We start from the raw sequence: 24,554 nt of genomic DNA on the forward strand, positions 1-24,554 counted from the left end.
AATATTCAGGACGGACAGAGAGAAAGGAAAAGGAGGTGGGGTAGCATTACTGGTTAAAGCGGAGAATCACGCAAGAGTAAGGAAGGATATTAGCTTGGATGATGTAGAATCTATAGGGGTACAGCTGCGAAACACCAAAGGGCAGAAAACGTTAATGGGAGTTCTGTACAGGCTACGGATCAGACTGAATGAGAAAAAAAACTCAAACTCATAGATACACAGAGACGTGTTTGCATTGTCCATAAACAGAGGGAGGCAAATAGTGATGGAATGTCAAGAAAAATACAGGTACAAAGAGAGAGACAGATAGAGGCAAAGACAGATAGAGAGAGCGAGACATAGAAACAATAACAAAAAATGATGGAAATACTCATCAGGGTACAGTCATAGAAACATAGAAAATAGGTGCAGGAGTAGGCCATTCGGCCCTTCTAGCCTGCACCGCCATTCAATGGGTTCATGGCTGAAAATTGAACTTCAGTACCCCATTCCTGCTTTCTCGCCATACCCCTTGATCCCCCTAGCAGTAAGGACCTCATCTAACTCCTTTTTGAATATATTTAGTGAATTTGCCTCAACAACTTTCTGTGGTAGAGAATTCCACAGGTTCACCACTCTCTGGGTGAAGAAGTTCCTCCGCATCTCGGTCCTAAATGGCTTACCCCTTATCCTTAGACTGTGACCTCTGGTTCTGGACTTCCCCAACATTGGGAACATTCTTCCTGCATCTAACCTGTCTAACCCCGTCAGAATTTTAAACGTTTCTATGAGGTCCCCTCTCATTCTTCTGAACTCCAGTGAATACAAGCCCAGTTGATCCAGTCTTTCTTGATAGGTCAGTCCCGCCATCCCGGGAATCAGTCTGGTGAACCTTCGCTGCACTCCCTCAATAGCAAGAATGTCCTTCCTCAGGTTAGGAGACCAAAACTGTACACAATACTCCAGGTGTGGCCTCACCAATGCCCTGTACAACTGTAGCAACACGTCCCTGCCCCTGTACTCAAATCCCCTTGCTATGAAGGCCAACATGCCATTTGCTTTCTTAACCGCCTGCTGTACCTGCATGCCAACCTTCAATGACTGATGTACCATGACACCCAGGTCTCTTTGCTCCTCCCCTTTTCCTAATCTGTCACCATTCAGATAATAGTATGTCTCTCTGTTTTTACCACCAAAGTGGATAACCTCACATTTATCCACATTATACTTCATCTGCCATGCATTTGCCCATTCACCTAACCTATCCAAGTCGCTCTGCAGCCTCACAGCATCCTCCTCGCAGCTCACACTGCCACCCAACTTAGTGTCATCCGCAAATTTGGAGATACTACATTTAATCCCTTCATCTAAATCATTAATGTACAGTGTATTCAGCTGGGGCCCCAGCACAGAACCTTGCGGTACCCCACTAATCACTGCCTGCCATTCTGAAAAGTACCCATTTACTCCTACTCTTTGCTTCCTGTCTGATAACCAGTTCTCAATCCATGTCAGTACACTACCCCCAATCCCATGTGCTCTAACTTTGCACATCAATCTCTTGTGTGGGACCTTGTCGATCGCCTTCTGAAAGTCCAAATATACCACATCAACTGGTTCTCCCTTATCCACTCTACTGGAAACATCCTCAAAACATTCTAGAAGATTTGTCAAGCATGATTTCCCTTTCACAAATCCATGCTGACTTGGACCTATCATGTCACCTCTTTCCAAATGCACTGCTATGACATCCTTAAGGGACTAACAGAGACAGGCAAAGACATGGACAGTGATGATGTGAAAATGAAAGACAGTCAGACAGAGAGTCTCAGAGAATCCCTTTGGAACAGAACTGGACACCGTGAGAAAGAGACAGAGACAAACTGAGAAACAGGGACAGACAGAGTGAATCAGAGAGAGGCAGACTGAGAGACAAAACTCAAACACACAAACACATACACAGCTCTCTAAAGAGAGAGAGAGGCAGAGACTGAGCGACACGGATACATTTCACAATTTCATTTCATTATCTGCTCAGAGTGCCACAGAGTCACAGAAAAATGCAAATGCAACAAATGAAAATCGGGTATCACTGAGCAGGATGGGAAAAATCTCTGCTGAATTGAGAAATTACCAGGAGTGGGGTTCTAACCCATGCGGGTATAAACCCATTGGATCTTAAGCCAAAAGCCTTCAGCACTCGGCTATCCTTGTCCTGTCAACGCTTGGACTCAGCGACAGGCAAAGAGAGGCAGACAGACAGATGATGGGAAAGTGTGAGCCAGTCAAGCAGAGAGTCTGAGAGAATCCCATTGGTACTGAACTGGACAACGTGAGAAAGAGACAGATTGAGAGACAGAGACAAACAGAGAAACAGGGACAGACAGAGTGAGTCAGACTGAGAGAGACAAATACTCAAACACACAAACACATACACAGCTATCTAAAGAGAGAGAGCGGCAGAGACCGAGCGACACAGATACATTTCACAATTTCATTTCATTATCGTTTCAGAATGTCACATAGTTACAGAAAATTGCAGATGCAACAGGTGAAAATCCGGTATCACTGATCAAAATGAGAGGAAATCCGTGTTAAATTAAAGAGATACCAGGAGTGGGGTACGAACCCACGCGGAAAAAACTCATTGAATTTTAAGGCCCACGCCTCAACCACTCGTCCATCCTCATCCTGACAGAATCTGGATCCTGGCTCTGTGAGAATCTGGGCTACAACCCCACCCCCACATACACACACAAACACATAGGTTTTCAGTGAGCATTTAAGAACATTTTTTGTAATATTACACAGGGGCAACTCTTCTATTCTTTTTCGAGTAATGCTCTGGGAACTTTCACATTCACCCGAGGGTGCAGACGGAGCATCAATTTAACATTTCATCCGAAAGTCAACAGCTTCAACAATGCAAAATTCCCAAGTGCTGCACTTGCGTGTTAGCCAACATTGCTCAAGTCTCAGGAATGGGACTTGAACACACAAACTCCTGATAGAGTCAAGAATGCTGCCACTGAACCAAAGCCGATACCAAAGTTCACAACCGTATTATTTTCCGCAAGTCTTTTTAAAAAGTTCCAGGACATACCAAATTCAAGGTGATGATTTCCATAGACAGTTGCACATACACAGAGATATATATATAGATAGACAGACACACAGACACACACACACACACACACATAACAAAAAATATACATGCACCAACGGACATGCACAGATGCCTCAGACATCTCGCGGGATAGAGAGGCTGAATCACTGTCGCTGCTCTGGCTGATTTTTGCGTTTTTCTATCCGTATGTATCGTGAATATTGCAGATTAATAAAAATGAGAAAGAATTGTCAGTGTTGAAAGGTGTGGGACGTTATTCCATCTATCTCAGGATCAGTTTTGCAGAGACCTGGTTAAATTGTGAAATGGAATGAAAAAAAGCTGAGAATCGGAGTCGACAGGATTCAAACCTACGCAAGCATAACTCAATAGATTTTTCGTCCATTGCCTTAACCACGCGACCACGACGACTGCGTCACTGCCTCATTTAACGTTACTCAGAAAAAATGCAGTCATCCATCTCTGTGCAGCAGACGGCACAGAATCCTGAAAAAGTTTCCGTTCGCTAAAAATTTGGAAGAGGCAATCTCCTCGTCCTGTATTTTTACTGTTCTCTATTTCTCTGTAAATTTTTAATTTGAATCTCCACCAAGAAACAGAAGTAAAATTCTACATTTTGAAAAAACGACCTACCTTCGAGGAATTGAACCCCGGTCTCCCGCGTGGCAGGTAGGGATACGCACACCTATACTAACGAGGAACCAACGTGCATAGGATCTGTCAAAGCAGGAATCGATCTGTGAACAGAACTGGACACCTTGCGAAGGAGACAGACAAATTGAGAGACGGAGACAAACCGACAAACAGGGAGAGACAGACAGCGAGATAGAGACAACAGGGGACAGAAAGTGTGAGACTGAGAAGGAGAGGCAGACTGAGTGAGAAAAAGACTCAAACACAGACATATACAGAGATGTGTGTGTGTGATCTGTAAAGAGAGAGAGGGAAAGAGTGAGAGAAAGACAGTGATAAAGACAGTAACAAGGAAAGAGACAGATAGAGAGAGAGTGACAGGTAGAGAGAGAGAGACAAAGATATAAACAGAAAATGATGGGAATACTCAGCAGGTTAAAGACAGGATCTACCAGCGATAAGCAAAGAGAGACCGACAGGGAGAGACATAGACAGACAGAGATGATGGGAAAGAGTGAGACAGTCAGACAGAGAGACTGAGAGAATCCCATTGGATCAGAACTGGACACCGTGAGAAAGAGACAGACACATTGAGAGACAGAGACAAACAGGGAAACAGGAAGTGACAGACAGCGAGATAGAGACAAAGAGAGACAGAAAGTTTGAGACTGATAGGGAGGGTCAGACTGAGTGAGACAAAGACACAAATACATACATACACAGAGATGTGTTTGCATGCTCCATAAAGAGAGGGAAGCAAATAGTAATGGAATGACAAGAAAAAGCCATGGACAAAGAGAGAGACAAAGAGGGAGAAAGATCGAGAGAGAGGCAAAGAGACAAAAACAGAAAATGATGGAAATACTCATCAGGTTAAAGACAGGGAATAACAGAGACAGGCAAAGACATGGAAAGAAAGAGATGATGGGAAAGAGAGAGACAGTCAGACAGAGAGTCTGAGAGAATCCCTTTGGAAAAGAACTGCACACCATGAGAATGAGACAGATTGAGAGACAGAGACAAACAGAGAAAGAGTGACAGACATAGTGAGTCAGAGAGAGACAAAGGCTCAAACATACAAACACATACACAGCTCTCTAAAGAGAGAGAGAGCCAGAGACCGAGCGAAACAGATACATTTCACAATTTCATTGCCTTCTCGGCTCAGAGTGTCAAATTGTTACAGAAAATTGCAGATTCAACAGTTGAAAATCCGCTATTACTGATCATAATGGGAGGAAATGCGTGTTAAATTGAATTGATACCAGGACTGCGGTATGAATCCACACGGGAAAAATTCATTGAATTTTAAGGCCAACGCCTTAAAAACTCGGCCATCCTCGTCGTGTCAGGATCTGGATTCTGTCTCTCTGAGAACCTGGACTTCATCTCCACCCCCTCAGACACACACATACACAGAGGCTTTCAGTGAGCATTTACGAACATTTTTAGTAATATTGACACGGGGGCAACTCTCCTATTCTTTTTCGAGTAATGTACTGGGACCTTTCACATCCACCCGAGGGTGCAGACGGAGCTTCAATTTCACATTTCATCGAAAGTCAACAGCTTCAACAAAGCAAAATTCCCCAAGTGCTGCACTTGAGTGTTAGCCAATGTCATATGCTCAAGTCTGAGGAGTGGGACTTGAACACACAAACTTCTGATTCAGTCGAGAGTGCTGCCACTGAACCAAAGCCGATACCAAAGTTCACAGCCGTATTATTTTCCCCATTAATTTTTTATAAGTTCCAGGACATACCATATTTATGGTGATGATTTCCACAGACAGCTGCACATACACAGAGACGTATATACAGATAGACAGACACAGACACACACACATACATAACCAAAAATTTACACGCACCATCGGACATGCACAGATGTCTTAGACATATAGAGGAAGAGGCAGGCTGAATCACTGTCGCCACTTTGGCTGATTTTTGCGTTTAATATCCGGATGTATCGTGAATATTGCAGATTAATAAAAATGTGGAAAAAAATGTCAGTGTTGAAAGGTGTGGGACGTTCTTCCATCTGTCTCAGGATCACTTTTGTCGAGACATGGTTAAAATGTGAAATGGAATGAAAAATGCTAAAAAATCATAATCGGCAGGATTCGAACCCCTTCGTAGGAAAACCCAATGGATTTCTAGTCCATCGCCTTAACCACTCGGCCACGACTGCTGCATCTGTGCATCCGAAGACGTGACGGAGAAAAAAAACTCAGTCATCCATATCTGTGCAGCAGACGGTCAAAGAATCCTGAAAAATTCTCCATTTGCTAAATATCTGCAAGAGGCAATCACCTCTACCTGTATTACTCCTGTTCTATATTGCTCTGGAACTTTTTAATATGAATCTTTTCCAAGAAACATTAGTAAAATTCTACATTTTGAAAAAACTGCCCTCCATCAGGGAATTGAATCCCAGTCGCCCACGTGACAGGCGGGGATACTCACCACTATATTAACGAGGAACTGATGAAGAGCAGTTCTGTCAAAGCAATATTCGAGCTGTGAACAGAACTGGACACCATGAGAAGTCGACAGACACATTGAGAGACAGAGACAAACCAACAAACAGGGAGAGACAGACAGCGAGATAGAGACAACGAGGGACAGCAAGTGTGAGACTGAAAAGGAGAGGCAGACTGAGTGAGAAAAATATTCTCAAACACATACATATACAGAGATTTGTGTGTGTGATTTATAAAGAGAGAGACGGAAAGAGTGAGAGAAAGACAATGATAAAGACAGTGACAAGGAGAGAGACAGATAGAGAGAGAGCGACAGATAGAGAGAAAGACAAAGATATAAACAGAAAATGTTGGACATTCTCAGCAGGTTAGAGACAGGAACTACCAGCATCAGGCAAAGAGAGATAGACAAGCAGAGACATAGATAGACCGAGATGATGGGAAATAGTGAGACAGTCAGACAGAGAGATTGAGAGAATCCCATTGGAATACAACTAGACACGGTGAGAAAGAGACAGACACATGGAGCAATAGAGAAAAACAGGGAAACAGGGAGAGAAAGACAGCGAGATAGAGACAGAGAGAGACAGAAAGTTTTAGACTGAGAGGGAGGGTCAGACTGAGTGAGACAAAGACTCAAACACATACATATACAGAGTTGTGTGTGTGTGATCTATAAAGAGAGAGAGAGGGAAAGAGTGAGAGAAAGACAGGGACAAAAGACAGACAAAGAGGGAGACAGATAGAGAGAAAGACAAATAGAGAGAGAGATACATAGAGACAAAAACATAAAATGATGAAAATACTCATCAGGTGAGAGACAGGGACTAACAGAGACAGGCAAAGGCATGGACAGACAGAGATGATGGGAAAGCGAGAGCTAGTCAGACAGAGAGTCTGAGAGAATCCCATTGGAACACAACTGGACACCGTGTGAAAGAAACAGATTGAGAGACAAAGACAAACAGAGAAATAGTGACAGACAGAGTGAGACTCAAACACATACACAGCTCTCCAAAGAGAGAGTGAGGCAGAGACTGAGCGACACAGATATATTTCACAATTTTATTTCATTATCTGTTCAGAGTGTTACCGAGTTACAGAAAAATGCAAATGCAACAGATGAAAATCGGGGTTCACTGAACAGGATTGAAAAAATCTCTGTTCAATTAAGGAATTACCAGGAGTGGGGTTCGAACCCACGCGGGTATAAACCCATTGGATCTTAAGCCCAACGCCTTAACCACTCGGCCATCCTGGTCCTGTCAACACTTGGACTCTGCCTCTATGAGAATCTGGGCTTCAACTTCACCCCCACAGAAACACACAAACATACCGGGTTTCAGGGAGCATTTTCGAACATTTTTCATCATATTGACACGGGCGCAACTCTCCTATTCTTTTTCGAGTAAAGCTCTGGGAACTTTCACATCCACCCGAGGGTGCAGACGGAGCATCAATTTAACATTTCATCCGAAAGTCAACAGTTTCAACAATGTAAAATTTCCCAAGTACTGCATTTGAGTGTCAGCCAAGATAATGTGCTCAAGTCTCAGAAGTGAGGCTGACACACACAACATCCTGATCAGTCGAGAATGGAGCCACTGAAACAAAGCTGATACCAAAGATCACAACCGTATTATTTTCTCCAAGTTTTTTAATATTTCCAGGACATTCGAAATTCATGGTGATGATTTCCATCGACAGTTGCACATACACAGAGACATACATACAGATAGACATACACAGACACACACACACACAATAACCAAAAATATACACGCATCAACATAGCAATATAGAAATTAATTGCAGGATCAGGCCATTCGGCCCTTCGAGCTTGCACCACCATTCAATAAGATCATGGATTATCATTCAACCTCAGTAACCCTTTCCTGCTCTCTCTCCATACCCCTTGATCCCTTTAGCCGTAAGGGCCATATCTAACTCCCTTTTGAATATATCTAACAAACTGGTCTCAACAATTTTCTGCGGTAGAGAATGCCACAGTTAACCACTCTCTGAGTGAAGAAGTGTCTCCTCATCTCGGTCCTAAATGCCTCACCCCTTATTCTTTGACTGTGACCCTTGGTTCTCTAACTCCCCAGCAATGGGAACATTCTACCTGCCTCTCAGCTGTCCAATCTCGTCAGAATTTTATATATTTCTATGAGAGCACCTCTCATTCTTCTGAACTCCAGTGGATACCAGCACAGTTGATCCAGTCTCTCCTCATATGTCAGTCCTCCCATCCCCGGAATCAGTCTGGTGAACCTTCGCTGTACTCCCTCAATAGCAAGGACGTCCTTCCTCAGATTTGGAGAACAAAACTGAACACAATATTCCAGGTGTGGCCTCACCAAGACCCTGTGTAATTGCAGTAAGACCTCCCTGCACCTATATAGAAATCCTCTTGCTCTGACGGCGAACATGCCATTTGCCTTCTTCACCGCCTGGTGCACCTGCCAGGCAACAATCAATGACTGATGCACCTTGACACCCAGATCAAGATATACACAGAGTGCTTTAGACAAATAGATGGATAGACAGGCAGGGTCACTGTTGCTACTTTGGCTGGCTTTTGCTTTTTTCTATCCGTATGTATCGTGAATATTGCAGATTAATTAAAGAAAGAAAACAGCGGCTGCGTTGAAAGGTGTGGGACGTTCTTCCATCTATCTCAGAATCAGTGTTGCATGGACCTGGTTAAATTGTCACACAGAATGAAATATGCTGAGAAACATCGTCGGTAGGATTCAAATCTACGCGGAGAAACCCGAATGGATTTTTAGTCCATTGCCTTAGCCACTGGGCCACGACTACTGGTTCGCTGCATTGTTAAATGTTACTCAGATAGAACTCAGACGTCCATCTCTGTGCAGCAGACGGCCGCAGAATCGTGAAAAAGTCACCGTTTGCTAAAAATCTGGAAGAGGCAATCTGCTCTTGCTGTCACTGCTTTCCAAATGCACTGCTATTTCATCTTTAATAATTGATTCCTACATATTCCCCACTACTGATGTCAGGCTAACCGGTTATAATTATCCGTTTTCTATCACCCTAATGTGATGTTACATTAGCTACCATCCAGTCCATACGAACTGATCTAGAGTCGATAGACTGTTGGAAAATGATCATCAATGCATCCGCTATTTCAAGGGCCACTTCCTTAAGTACTTTCCAATGCAGACTATCAAGCCCCGGGAATTTATCGACCTTCAATCCCATTAATTTCCCCAACACAATTACCTGACTAATAAAGATTTCCTTCAGTTCCTCCTTCTCGCTAGATCCTCGGTGCCCAATATTTCTGGAAGGTTATGTGTGTCTTCCTTCGTGAAGACAGAACCAAAGTAATTGTTCAACTGGTCTACCATTTCTTTGTTCCCCATTATAAATTCGCCTGAATCTGACTGCAAGTGACCTGCGTTTGTCTGCTCTAATCTTTTTGTCTTCACATATCTATAGAACTTTATTATGTTCCCAGCAAGCTTCCTCTCATAATCTATTTTCCCCCTCCTAATTAAACCCTTTGTCCTCCTCTGCTGAATTCCAAGTTTCTCCAAGTCCTCAGGTTGCGACTTTTTCTGGCCAATTTATTTGCTTCTTCCTTGGATTTAACACTATCCTTAATTTCCCTTGTTAGCCACGATTGAGCCACCTTCCCCGTTTTATTTTTACTCCAGACAGGGAAATACAATTGTTGAAGTTCATCCATGTGATCATTAAATGTTTGTCATTGCCTATCCACCGTCAACCCTTTAAGTATCATTCGCCAGTCTATTCTAGCCAATTCACGTCTCATACGATCGAAGTTACCTTTCCTTATGTTCAGGACCCTAGTCTCTTAATTAACTGTGTCACTCGCCACCTTAATGAAGAATCCTTCCTTATTATGGTCACTCTTCGCCAAGAGGCCTCGCACAACAAGATTGCTAATTAGTCCTTTCTCATTACACATCCCCCAGTCTAGGATGGCCAGCCCTCTAGATGGTCCCCGACATATTGGTCGAGAAAAACATCCTCAGTACGCTCGAGGAAATCCTCCTCCACCGTATTGCTTCTTGTTTGTTTCGCCCAATCTACATGTAGAGTAAGGTCACCCTTGATAACTGTTGTATCTTTATGGCACGCATCCCTTATTTCTTGTTGGATGCTGTCCCCAACCTCACTACTACTGTTTGCTGATCTGTACACAACTCCTCTAGCGTTTTCTTCCCTTTGGTATTCAGCAGCTCCACCCACACATGTTTCCCATCATCCAAGCTAATGTTGTTCCTGACTATTGCCTTAATTTCCTCTTTAACCAGCAACGCTACCCCACCACCTTGTCATTTCTGTCAATGCTTCCTGAATGTTGAATTCCCAGCCTTGGTCACCCTGGAGCTATGTCTCCGTCATGCCAATTATATCTTATTCAGTAATAGCTGCTTGTGCAGTTAATTCGTCCACCTTATTACGAATACTCCTCGCAATGAAGCACAGAGCCTTCAGGCTTGTTATTTTAACACATTTTGACCCATAGAATTTGGCTGTAAAGTGGCCCTATTTGATTTTTGCCATGGGTTTCTCTGCCCTCCAACTTTACTTTTATTCTTTCGCTTCTGTGCCCATTCTACTTCCCACTATCTCCCGTCGCCCTGCCATATTACTTTAAACCCTCACCAACAACACTCGCAAACACTCCCCCTTGGACATTGGTTCTGGTCCTGCCCAGGTGCAGACCTTCCGGTTTAGATCTGGTCCCACCTCCCCCAGAACCGGTTCCAAAGTCCCAGGAACTTGAATCCCTCCCATCCGCAACACATTTCAAGTCATGTATTTATCTGAGCTATCCTGCGATTCCTGCTCCGACTAGCAGGTGGCACTGGTTGCAATCCTGAGTTTGCGACCTTTGAGGTCCGACTTTTTAATTTAACTCTGAGCTCCCTTAATTCAGCTTGTAGGTCCTCAGACAGAGTGAATCAGAGAGTGACAGAGTCTCAAACACATAAAGATATACAGGCCTCTCAAAGACAGAGAGTGAGAGGCACAGATACATTTCACAATCCCATTCCTTTGTCAGTTGAGAGTGTGACAGAGTTACAGATTCAACAGAAGGCATTCGGATATCACTGAGCAGGATGGGAGAAAATCGGTGTTAAATTCAAGAGTTACCAGGAGTGGGCTTCGAGCCCACGCGGGTATAAAGCCATTAAATCTTAAATGCAACGATTTATACACTCGGCAATTCTGGACTTGTGACCCTTCACATTCTGTCCCTGTGAGAATCTGGGCTTGAGCTCCACCCTCATCGACACACGCATACACACAGGTTTTCAGTGAGCATTTCACAATATTTATATAAAAGTGACACGGGGACAACTCACTGCTCTTTATCGAATAATGCTGTCGGAACTTTCACATTCACCCGAGGGTGCAGACGGTGGTTCAATTTAATATTTCATCCTAAAGTCAACAGCTTCACCAATGCAAAATTCCGCAAGTACTGCACTTGAGTGTCAGATAAGATTATATGCTCAAGTCTCAGGAGTGGGACTTGAAGTCGAAAATGCTGCCGCTGAACCAAAGCCGATATCAAATGTCACAACCGTATTATTTTCCCCAAGTCTTTTTAAAAATTTCCAGGACATACCAAATTCATGGTGATGATATCCACAGACAGTTGCACATGATACATACAGATAGACAGACACAGAGACACACACACACATAACCAAAAATATACACGCACCAACGGACATACACAGAGTGCCTTCGACATAAAGAGGGATAGAAAGGCTGAATCACTGTCGCTAATTTGGCTGATTTTTACGTTTTCCTATCCGTTTGTATCGTGAATTTTGCAGATTAATGAAAATGAGAAAAAAATGTCAGTGTTGAAAGGTGTGGGACGTTATTCCAGCCAACTCATGATCCGTTTTGCATGGATCTGGTTAAATTGTAAAATGGAATGGAAAATGCTGAAATCGGTAGTTGGCAGGATCGACCCTGCGCGGGGAAACCCCAATGGGTCTTTTAGGCCATCGCCTTAACCACCCAGGCACGACTATTGGGTTTCTGCCTCTTTAAATGTTCCTCAGATAAAACTCAATCATCCATCTCTCTGCATCAGAACACCACAGAGTCCTGAAAAAGTCTCCGTTTCCTAAAAATCTTGAAGAGCCAATCTCCTCTTGCTGTATTTTTACTCTTCTATGTTGCTCTGGAACTTTTAATATGAATCTATACCGAATAACAGAAGTATAATTCTACATTTCGAAAATGCTTCCTCCCGCGTGACAGGCGGGGATACTCACGACTATACTAATGAGGTACTGACGGGTGTAGATTTTGAGATAGCAGGAATCGAGCTGTGAAAAGAGGTGGACACCATGAGAAAGAGTCAGACACGTTGAGAGACAGACAAAAAAAGAGAAACAGGGAGAGACAGACAACGAGCTAGAGAAATAGAGAGAGAGCAAGTGTGAGACTGAGAGGGATAGGCAGACTGAGTGAGACAAAGACTCAAACACACACATACACAGAGATGTGTGTGTGTGTGTGCTTCAAAAAGAGAGGGAGGCAAATAGTAATGGAAAACCAGAGACAAAGAAAAAGACATGGACAAAGGGAGCGACAAAGAGAGAGAGAGATAGAGAGAGAGAAGATAGAGAGAGAGAGAGACAGAGATAAACACAGAAAATGATGGAAATATTCAACAGGTTAGAGACAGGGTCGAACAGAGACAGGCAAAGAGAGACAGACAGGCAGAGACATAGACAGACAGTAATGATGGGAAAGAGAGCGACAGTCAGACAGAGAGGCTGAGAGAATCCCTTTGGAACAGAACTGGACACTGTGAGAAAGACACGGGCAGATTGAGAGACCGAGACAAACAGAGAAACAGGGAGAGACCGAGTGAGTCAGAGCGAGGCAGAGTGAGGGAGACAAAGACTCAAACACGCAAACACATGCACAGATCTCTAAAGAGACAGAGGTAGAGAGTGAGGCAGAGACTGAGAGACACAGATACATTTCACGATTCCATTTCTTTATCGGTTCAGAATGTCATAGAGTTACAGTAAAATGCAGATTCAACAGATTCTTACTGCAGTTGTACAGGGCCTTGGTGAGGCTTCATCTGGAATATTGTGTTTAGTTTTGGTCTCCTAATCTGAGGAAGGACGTTCTTGCTATTGAGGGAGTGCAGCGAAGGTTCACTAGACTGATTCCCGGGATGGCTGGACTGTGATATGGGGAGAGACTGGATCAACTGGATTTTTATACATTGGAGCTTAGAAGGATGAGAGGGGTTTCATAGAAACATAAAGATTCTGTCGGGACGGGACAGGTTAGATGCGTGTAGCTTGTTCCCGATGTTGGGAAAGTCCAGAACCAGGGACACAGCCTTCGGGCAGCCATGTCAACATGGTGCCAATTATATCATATTCATTAATTGCTGCCTGCGCAGTTAATTCGTCCACCTTATTATGAATACTCCTCACATTGAGGCACAGAGCCTTCAGGCTTATCTTTTTAACAACTTTGTCCCTTTAGACTTTAGCGGTACTGTGGCCCTTTTTGAAAGGAATGACAAGGGTGTATGCGGTTACAGGAAGATGTGAGGGGAAACAAACATAATATGAGGGGAAGAGTACATCCGCGATGGACCAGTATGAGATCAAAAAGAATGGAAATATAAGGGGAATATCTTGATCCATATGTCGGAGAGGAGGAAGCCTAATTATAGGTCCTCACCCTCTGGGAGACGGGAGAAGGATAGATGCGGGTTTGACAATACTACGGAAGGATGTGTCATTGGAATATACCCTGCCCGAACCGAACCCACACATTACACCTATCAAGGGCGAGGAGAATATTGTGTGGTAACTAGCCTGGGAACTTACGTTATTCCAAGACAATCGGTGTCAGTGGGAAGAGCACGCATGACAGGCCAGGAAGACAATGACATGAAATATAAGCGGTGAGATTAAGCAAGATATTGATCTTTACATGTAAGAGCAAGCACAATCAATTCCCCTGTTACTTGAAGATTTAACTGAGCTCAAGAAATAACGTTAAAAGATATTAAGAGCTGAAGGATAAAGCAAAAGAACTGGACAGTGAAATGAAGGATAACCTGAAAAACCCGCCTTGGTACTTGAGATTAGACATCCCTGGATAACGATCCTTTCAAATAACCTAGTGGCAGTACAAATAGTAATTGCCTTGAGTTACTATCTTGTTATGTAATAAGTGCAAAGACAGGCGAGGCTTACCCGAGCAAAGTTACAAGATAGGGATCAGTATTATATCCCATGTGTTAGTCCTAGTGTAGCTGATCGTGGTGTTGATGCTCCTGGGAGACTGTGCAGGCAGATACAAGAGAAGCAGAAAGAAGAGATTGGCCAAGGCCCGTAACCAAGAATGCAGAAAGCCTTTGCGAGATCCAAAGAAGGTTAATCAATCAAAAAGACGGCATGAATACCTTATCTGAGTCGTGAGTGTCCCAATCTTATTGCCTGATCAATGAAATCGAGGCGGGAGACACACGAATCAAGACAGAATAAGGCAGGGAAAGGAAAATTGTTGTTCATGGTGGGATATTTTTAAGGGCTGTGCAGTCCTCAAATTGATGTGGCATTCAATTGTGATAATAATGGTAGTGGAAGAGATATGTATCGTGATCCAACTATATCTGATGTGTAAGATCAGAGAGATATACAACCACGTGGTTCTTGCCGAACAGCAAACAACCTTGTTAATTGTGTAATGTAGGCATGATAGCGAGGCGAATAACTTTGTAATGCATGAGGGAAACAGCCAAGACCCCCGAGCTTATGCACTGTATGTACAAAAAGAAATATAAGTGGCGTGCCAATATCCCAGGGAAATGGTCAGGGGTAGTATGTAAAGACTCCGCAAAAGATGGAACTACAATGATCCCAGGGATATTGTCTTGATATCACCATTTCCAGCAGATGGATCAGAACATATATGTGGTCAGCTGATTATTGAGAAATAATCAGGGACCAACAGGGGGGGACTGAAAGGGCAGATTACAAATTGTAATTACAATTAATAACAATAATTGTGATGTTTTAAAATGGAGTTAACAGGTTTTTAAAATGGATCCCACAGCCTGTTTTTCAGACTGTGGGAAGCATATGTGGGATGCCTTCCACAGAGGAGCAGATGTTCCAATTCATAGACCAAAGGGAGCTGGGCACGGACACAGATAACATAGAATTTGAATTTTATAGCAAGATAATAGTTAAATTTAAAAAATCATAACAACATGTATTTGCATTTAATAATTAAGGCATATAGAAGCCAGATTGGAGGAATCGCTGTACCAATCATTCATGTATTAATCAATCAGCATGTATTAATTGTAACTTGCGTAATTATGTAATGCTATAATCTGAAACTGTATAACTTAAGATGCCTTTGGCAGTATCTTCGAGGATTCCTTCAAGGATAGCTCCCCTGCCGGCTTGTATTCATAAAACCTGCATTTAGTTTAAGGCTAACAGAATCCGAGTGGTGGTTTGAAGTTAAACCTAACAAGGTTAGAGAGATAGGGAGAGTTGTTGGGGCTCGAGGAGTTTAGAGAGATATGGAGAGGTATAGGGCTGGAGGGGGTTACAGAGATATGGAGGGGTGTCAGGCTGGAGGAGGGTACAGAGATATGGAGGGGTGTAGGGGCTGGAGGAGGTTCGAGACAGGGAGGGGTGTAGGGGCGGGAGGAGGTTCGAGATAGGGAGGGGCGGGGCCATCGAGGGATTTGAACACGAGGCTGAGAATTTTAAAATCAGCGCCTCGCTGGGGCCGAGGAGGAGGAAGAAGTGCAGGAACACACCCCCCTCATTACCTACCCTGCACTAACCCCCATCATCTTTGGACTTTCAGAAGGCTTTCGACAAGGTCCCACACAAGAGATTAATGTGCAAAGTTAAGCACATGGGATGGGGGTAGTGTGCTGACATGGATTGAGAACTGGTTGTCAGACAGGAAGCAAAGAGTAGGAGTAAATGGGGACTTTTCAGAATGGCATGCAGTGACTAGTGGGGTACCGCAAGGTTCTGTGCTGGGGCCCCAGCTGTTTACACTGTACATTAATGATTTAGACGAGGGGATTAAATGTAGTATCTCCAAATTTGCGGATGACACTAAGTTGGGTGGCAGTGTGAGCTGCGAGGAGGATGCTATGAGGCTGCAGAGCGACTTGGATAGGTTAGGTGAGTGGGCAAATGCATGGCAGATGAAGTATAATGTGGATAAATGTGAGGTTATCCACTTTGGTGGTAAAAGCAGAGAGACAGACTATTATCTGAATTGTGACAGATTAGGAAAAGGGGAGGTGCAAAGAGACCTGGGTGTCATGATACATCAGTCATTGAAGGTTGGCATGCAGGTACAGCAGGCGGTTAAGAAAGCAAATGGCATGTTGGCCTTCATAGCGAGGGGATTTGAGTACAGGGGCAGGGAGGTGTTGCTACAATTGTACAGGGCCTTGGTGAGGCCATACCTGGAGTATTGTGTACAGTTTTGGTCTCCTAACCTGAGGAAGGACATTCTTGCTATTGAGGGAGTGCAGCGAAGGTTCACCAGACTGATTCCCGGGATGGCGGGACTGACCTATCAAGAAAGACTGCATCAACTGGGCTTGAATTCACTGGAGTTCAGAAGAATGAGAGGGGACCTCATAGAAACGTTTAAAATTCTGACGGGGTTAGACAGGTTAGATGCAGGAAGAATGTTCCCAATGTTGGGGAAGTCCAGAACCAGGGGACACAGTCTAAGGATAATGCGGAAGCCATTTAGGACCGAGATGAGGAGGAATTTCTTCACCCAGAGAGTGGTGAACCTGTGGAATTCTCTACCACAGAAAGTTGTTGAGGCCAATTCACTAAATATATTCAAAAAGGAGTTAGATGAATTCCTTACTACTAGGGGAATCAAGGGGTATGGTGAGAAAGCAGGAATGGGGTACTGAAGTTGCATGTTCAGCCATGAACTCATTGAATGGCGGTGCAGGCTAGAAGGGCCGAATGGCCTACTCATGCACCTATTTTCTATGTTTCTATGTTTCTATATGTTAAATCACCTGGAATGTCAGGGACACTCCTCCCCCTCTCTCTTGGTATTTATCTGCTCACTGCCTCACTCAAAGCTTATCTCCTATTGACAGTCCGTGTGAGAGCCCTCGTTGTCCCAGAATTACTCCCCATGGACACCGACTGACCTTCCCTGTGCCTCCGCCGCTCCCCTCCTTTTCCGTGATGGCCGACAAATTCAGGTTGTGTTCCGGTCAGCAAGCAAAAAATCGGGGCAGCGCGGGGGGAGGGCTCGTATAAATTAAAACACGTGGTGGGCCGGTTAGGGATTGGGGGGTTGGGGGGGGCGGGCCGTGTCCGGCCCACACGCCATATGTTTGACACCCCTGATCTACCCTGTTAAGCACTGTAAGAATTTTGTATGTTTTAAAATGAGATCACCTCTCATTCTTCTAAACTGCAGAGAATATAGGCCGAGTCTACTCAATCTCTGCTCACAGGACAATCCCCCATCCCAGGAATCAATCTGGTGAACCTTCGTTCCAATCCTCAATGGCAAGTACATCCGTCCTTCGGTAAGCAATCAAAAATGTACACAATAATCCAGGTGTAGTCTCACTAGGGCCCTATATAATTGCAGTAAAACGTCCAAGAGCAAGTTATTATTTAAATGGAGAAAGGTTGCAAAGTGCAATGGGACCTGGGGGTACTTGTGCATGAAACGCAAAAGGATACTATGCAGGTACAGCAAGTGATCAGGAAGGCCAATGGTATCTTGACCTTTATTGCAAAGGGGATGGAGTATAAAAGTGGGGAAGTCTTGCTACAGCTATAAACATTTTTGGTGAGGCCACACCTGGAAAACTGCGTGCAGTTTTGGTTTCCATATTTATGAAAGGATATAATTGCTTTGGAGGCAGTTCAGAGAAGGTTCACTAAGTTGATATAAGGGATCAGCAGGTTGACTTATGAGGAAAGGTTGAGCAGTTTGGGCCTCCACTCATTGGAATTCAGAAGAATGAGAGGTGATCTTATCGAAACGTGTAAGGTTATGAGGGGGCTTGACAAGGTCGATGCAGAGCTGATGTTTCCACTGATGGGGGAGACTCAAACTAGAGGGCATGATCTTAGAAGAAGGTGCCGCTCATTTAAAACAGATGAGGAGGAATTTCTTCTCTCAGAGGGTTGTAAATCGGTGGAACTCGCTGCCTCAGACAGCTGTGGAAGCTGGGACATTAAATAAATTTAGGACAGAAATAGTTTCTTAAATGATAAGGGGATATGGGGAGCGGGCGGGTAAGTGAAGCTCAGTCTATGATCAGATCAGCCGTGATCTTATTGAATGGCGGAGCATGCTCGATGGGCCGTATGGCCTACTCCAGTTCCTATTTCTTATGTTCTTATGTTTACTATTATTCTCAAATCCTCTTGTAATAAGCAACATATCATTTGGTTTCGTAATTGCTTGCTGTACCTGCATATTAACTTTCAGTGATTCGTGTACAGGGACACCAAGGTCCCTCTGAACACAAACATTTCCCAATCTCTCACCATTTCAAGTAGCTGTTTCCACTCCAATTTGGCTAAATCACATCTCAGCATAGTAAAATTGGCTTTTCCCCAATTGAGAACTTTTATTCCTGGTCTATCTTTGTCCTTTTCCATAACTACCCTAAATCTAACTGAATTACGATCGCTAGCACCAATGCTCACCCACTGATAGCCCTTCCACCTGCCCAGCTTCAGTCCCTAATATTAAGTCCAGAACTTCCCCCTCTCTTGTTGGGCTTGCTACGTACTGGCTAAAAGGTTCAGCTGGTTGCTGACCCCTCTGCGAAGGGAAATAGATCCTTCCTATCCACTCGACCTCGGCCCCTCATTATTTGATACACCTCATTAACGTCTGCCCTCAGCCTCCTCTGTTCCAAAGAAAACAAACTATTAAGAGGGTTGATGGGCTGGAGGAGGTTACAGAGATAGGGATGGATGAGACCCTGGAGAGATTTGAACAAGAGAAGGTGTATTTTAAAGGCTGATGCCACCAGCCATCTCGCCCATCACAGAATGTGACTCACTACCAATAGGAAGGATGTTACGTTAACTACTACAAATGCATAATTTGAGGAAATTAATCTCTGTCCCTTTAACTAACAGCTACATGGAAAGAGGGAAACGAACGACCTTTAAATACCTGGTCCACTTGGCACTGAAGTGTCTGAAACTCATAATAGGAACTCATAAATAGAAATAAAATACTGACAGATGTTAAACTGTTTTGTTGACAAAATAAATCTTGATTTAACTTTTAAAAGATAAATTGTTTAACAGGGGTTCACACAGACTCACCTGATAGGCCGACTCAGGATCCACCCCTCAAGCACCGCGATTGGTTGCAGAACACGCTGCTCCCTTGGCCCTCCGGTCTCTGACCTCTCTTCCTGTTGGTTCCCAGGGCAATCATTCACCACTCATCAACATTACACTGCCAGATTAAGTTGAGGGTCTCGGAGGAAGAAATAAAATGAGGCCGTGAATCTGAGTTAAGAAATAAAATTAGAAAAGCATGATTAATTGAACGAGGAGAGACAATATAAATGAAAGGGTACAATCCAAAAGGGGCTGCATGAACAGTGAGACCTATGTGGAAAAATCGCTGAAGAGACAGGAAAGGTTGGGAAAGCAGTTTAAAAAAGCTTGCAAGGTCCTGGGCATCACAGAGTAGAAAAGCAAGGAGGTTATGATGAACCTTTGTAAAACACTGGTTCGGCCTCAACTGGAGCATGTGTCCAATTCTGGGCTCCGCCCATTGGGATGGGATACCCTAAGAAAGGGTGCAGAAAAGATTGACAAGAATGATTCACGAGATGAGGGACTTCAGTTATGTGGATTGACTGGAGAAGCTGGGGTTGTTCTCCTTGGAGCAGAGAACGTTGAGAGGAGAATTGATAGAGGTTTCCAAAATCATGAGGGATCTGGACAGAGGAGATAGAGAGATACCGATCCCATTGGTGGAAGGGTCAAGAACCAGAGGAGACTGATTTAAGGTGGATGAGCAGAAGAACCAAAGGCGATGTAAGAAAAATCTATTTCATGCAGCGAATCGTCAGGATCTGGAATGCACGGCCTGAAAGGATGGTGGAGGCAGACTCAATCACAGCTTTCAAAAGGGAATTGGATAAGTATCTGAAAGAAAACATTTGCAGGACTGGGGGGAAGTGCGGGCAGTGGGACTAGCTGGGAGCCGGCAAGGGCTCGATGGGCCGAATGGCCTTCTGTGTTGTAACCATTCTCTGATTGTGTGAGCAGAACGACTCTGTTTCCTGACTCAATCTAAAGCCTTCCTGATTGTGAGCACCTCTGTTAAACCTGTCTATCTCCGCCTTAAATATATTCAATGATCCAGCCTCCACAGCTCTCTGGGGCCGAGAATTCCACAGATTTGCAAGAAGAAATTCCTCCTCATCTCGTTTTTAAATGGTCTGAGGAGAAAGGCTGCATTTGTAAATAGAACAGGATTTACTGGGATTGCTTTGGGCCCTGAACCATGTTCATTCTGGCAGCTCTTGTTTGTTTCTGATTATCTTAATAGCCCCTATATATGGGCTGGAGATTAATATCTTGTATAAATGTTGAACAAATTATCTTCGTTTCAAACACAGTGTGTCGAATATTTGATTCCTCCATGATCAGAGGAGACGAAATGATGTTCTGTTACCGACTGTTTCATTTTAGTGCTTTTTCTTAATCTAACTTATATCACTTCTCACCTAGTTCACCTTCTATTATATCAAACCCCAAACTTGTCCCGTTTGAGTACATGAGTTGTAATTGTAGTAGACTTAACTGCAGTGTCTTACTTTAATCTCAGCTGAAATCCTTTGAACCGCCCCTTTATTGAACTGCCTTGCAAAAGGTTTGAAATCCGTTACTTTCTGTAACCTGGTTTTGGAACCGATTGAATTTTAAAATGCATCCACACATTTTGCACGTGATAGCCTGTGAAATATTCTGATATTTGTAATTGTCATTGTCACAAACTCAGCTCTCTAGCCACCGACTCAATCCCTCTCCCCAACTTGTGTCTGTGCCTGAACCGGACTGTTTGCAATCTTGGTGCCATATTTAATCCTGAAGTATGTTTTTAACCACATATCCACAGCTTAATTAAGAATGCATATTCCCACCTCTGTAACACCGCCCTTGCCTCAGCTCATCCGCTGCTGACCCCTCATCCCTGCCTTTCTTACTTCGGGACTTGACTATTACAACGCACTCCTGCCACATGCTCACCTGCATAAACTAGAGTGGATCCAAAATTCGGTTGCCCGTGCCCTAACTCTCACCAAGTCCAGCTCACCCATCAGCCCTGTGCTCGCTGAACTACATTGGCTTCTGGTTCAGCAACGCCTTGATTTCAAAATTCTAAAACTTATTTTCAAAACTCTTCATGGCCTCGCCCCACCCTAGCTCTGTAAACTCCTCCAGCCCCAACCAGCACCACATCGCCCCACCCCCTCCGCCCACCCATGTGATATCTATCTTCCTGAGCATCCCTGATTATAATTGGTGGCTGTGCCTTCTGTTGTCCAGACCCCAAGTTCCTGAAAACCCAGCCTAAACCTTTCTGTCTAACCTGTGCAGTACCTGCCCTGGCAGTTCCTGATGGGATACTGCAGAGCAAGCTTTTCTCTCTTATCTAATCAATGCTGCATCTTTCCACGGAGTGTTTGATAGCAGAGTGTAGGGTGAACTTTACTCAGTATCGAACCAGTGTTGTTCCTCCTCTGGGTATGTTTGATGGGATGGTGTAGAGGGGGATTTACTCTGTATCTATCCCGTGCTTTACCTGTCCTGGAAGTGTTTGATGGACAGTGTCGGGGGAGCTTTACAGCATATGTAAACTGTACTGTAACTGCGCTGGGAGTGTTTGATGGGGCAATGTCGCAGGAGTTGTACTCGATATCTAACCCATGCCGTAACTGTGATGGGAGTGTTTGATGGATCAGTCTAGGAGCTTTACTCTCTGACTAACCCATGCTGTGCCTATTGTGCGAGTGTTTGATGGAACAGTGTAAAGGGCGATTAACTCTGTAACTAAGCAGTGCTGTACTTACCTTGGGAGTGTTTGGGACAGGCTTGAGGATGATTTAACCTTCAATATCCAAAGCTTTATCTGCCTGGGAATGTCTGGTGAGACATTGTAGAGGGAGCTTTGCTCTGCATCTAACTCGTGTTGTCATCATCATCATCATCATCATAGGCAGTCCCTCGGAATCAAGGAAGACTTGCTTCCACACCTGAAGTGAGTTATTTGGTGGCTGAACAGTCTAATACGAGAGCCACAGACTCTGTCACAGGTGGGACAGATTGTCGTTGAAGGAAGGGGTGGGTGGGACTGGTTTGCAGCACGCTCTTTCCACTGCTGCACTTGTTTTCTGCATGCTCTTGGCGATGAGACTCCCGGATGCACTTCCTCCACTTAGGGTGATCTTTGGCCAGGGACTCCCAGATGTCAGTGGGGATCTCGCACTTTTTCAGGGAGGCTTTGAGGGTGTCCTTGTAACATTTCCGCTGCCCACATTTGGCTCATTTTCCGTGAAGAAGCTCCGCATAGAGCACTTGCTTTGGGAGTCTCGTGTCTGGCATGCGAACTATATGGTCTGCGTCGCGGAGCTAATCGAGTGTGGTCAGTGCTTCAATGCTGGGGACGTGAGCCTGAACGAGGACGCTGACGTTGGTGTGCCTGTACTGCCAGGTTATTTGTAGGATTTTGCGGAGACATCGTTGGTGATATATCTCCAGCGAGAAAAAGTGTCTACTGTCCATTGTCCATGCCTCGGAGCCATACAGGAGGGCGTGTGTTGCTACAACCCTGTAGACCATGAACTTGGTTGGACCTGCCCAGGGAATGGTTAATGAGACAATGTCGAGGAAACTTTACTCTGTCTCTAACCCATGTTGTATCTGTCCTGGGAGTGTTTGATGGGACAGTGTAGAGGGAGCTTCACTCTGTATCTCACCCGTGCTGCACCTGACCCGGAAATATCCGCTGGAATAGTATAGAGGGAGATTTTCTCTACATCTAACAGATGCTGTGTCTGCCTTGGAATGGCTGGGCCAAGTTAGAGGGAGATGTAGTCTGTGTATAACCTGTGCTATACTTGCACTGTAAACGTTTGGTGGATTAGTATAGAGGGAGCTTTATTCTATATTGAACTTGTTAAGTCCAGAAAAAGTAATGTGATTGAGTACTGTAGACGTGAGTAAGTGTGACCTGTCTCTTTATTCTAACTTCAGAGTGCACGGACAACATGGAATGTCTGCTTCTATACCCTGCTGCCAAGGGACGCTGGGATCCCTTGGGACTCCAACAGATACGTCCTGTGGTGGTGGTAGAATTCTGGTTACATAGGGTTGTATACATAACATCACTCCCTCCCAAAGTCAAGAGTACACTTATTTGCAAGTTGAGACGATCTGGGGCTTTTCGCTCCCGAGTCGATCGTCTCGGTACAAATGCAGGTGCAGGTGAGTTGCTTGGTTCTTCGCTGGTCTGCTGCGCAGCTGACCTTGCTGGGATGCTGGGGATGATGAGTTCAGCTTCGTGGTCAACCATGATGTTGGTTTCCACTTGTGTGTTTGTCGGAGGGTGGAATTTGGTTGCTTGTGGCTGCCTGTGAATCTCAGATTGGCTTGGTCCAAATGCTTTCTGCAAGTTAATCCATTTGCGATTTTGGCCTGAAACACCCTCCTCCCTTCTTTGGCTATGACAGTGCCAGCAAGCTATTTGGAACCATGTCCATAGTTGAGTACAAATACAGGGTTATTGATTTCAATATTGCGTGACAAATTTGTGCAATCACGGTACATGCTTTGTTGATGCCGCCTGCCTTCGACTTGATCATGGAGATCAGGGTGAACGAGAGAAAGCCTTGTTTTGAGCACCCTTTTCAGGAGCTGCTCAGCTGGTGTACCCCGGTGAGAGAATGGTGTCTGGTGCAGTGGCTGAGCAGGACTCAGGATAGGTGGGTCTGCAGGGAGCCTTTTGACATGTGTATCAAGCTTTGCTTGATGGTTTGGACTGCACATTCTGTCTGGCCATTGGATGCGGGCTTGAACGGGGCAGATGAGATGTGCTTGATCCCATTGCATGTCATGAATTCCTTAAATTCAGCGCTGGTGAAGCATGGCCCGTTGTCACTGACAAGGACATCAGGCAGGCCATGCGTGGTTCGGAGGTTTTCGAGGATGGCAGTGGACGTGCTTACAGACATTATTACATACTCAATCC

The 24,554-nt window shown here is 44.4% G+C and overlaps 1 non-coding gene across 1 annotated transcript; it reads right to left on the reverse strand.

The window, feature by feature from the left end:
• Nucleotides 1-7,399: 7,399 nt before the first annotated feature.
• Nucleotides 7,400-7,482, reverse strand: trnal-uaa (transfer RNA leucine (anticodon UAA)). Its single transcript has one exon. It is a non-coding gene; the product is annotated as a tRNA-Leu (tRNA).
• Between the last annotated feature and the right edge of the window lie 17,072 nt (nucleotides 7,483-24,554).

This window comes from Pristiophorus japonicus, chromosome 23, assembly GCF_044704955.1.
Source record: "Pristiophorus japonicus isolate sPriJap1 chromosome 23, sPriJap1.hap1, whole genome shotgun sequence".
NCBI classification, from domain to species: Eukaryota; Metazoa; Chordata; class Chondrichthyes; family Pristiophoridae; genus Pristiophorus; species Pristiophorus japonicus.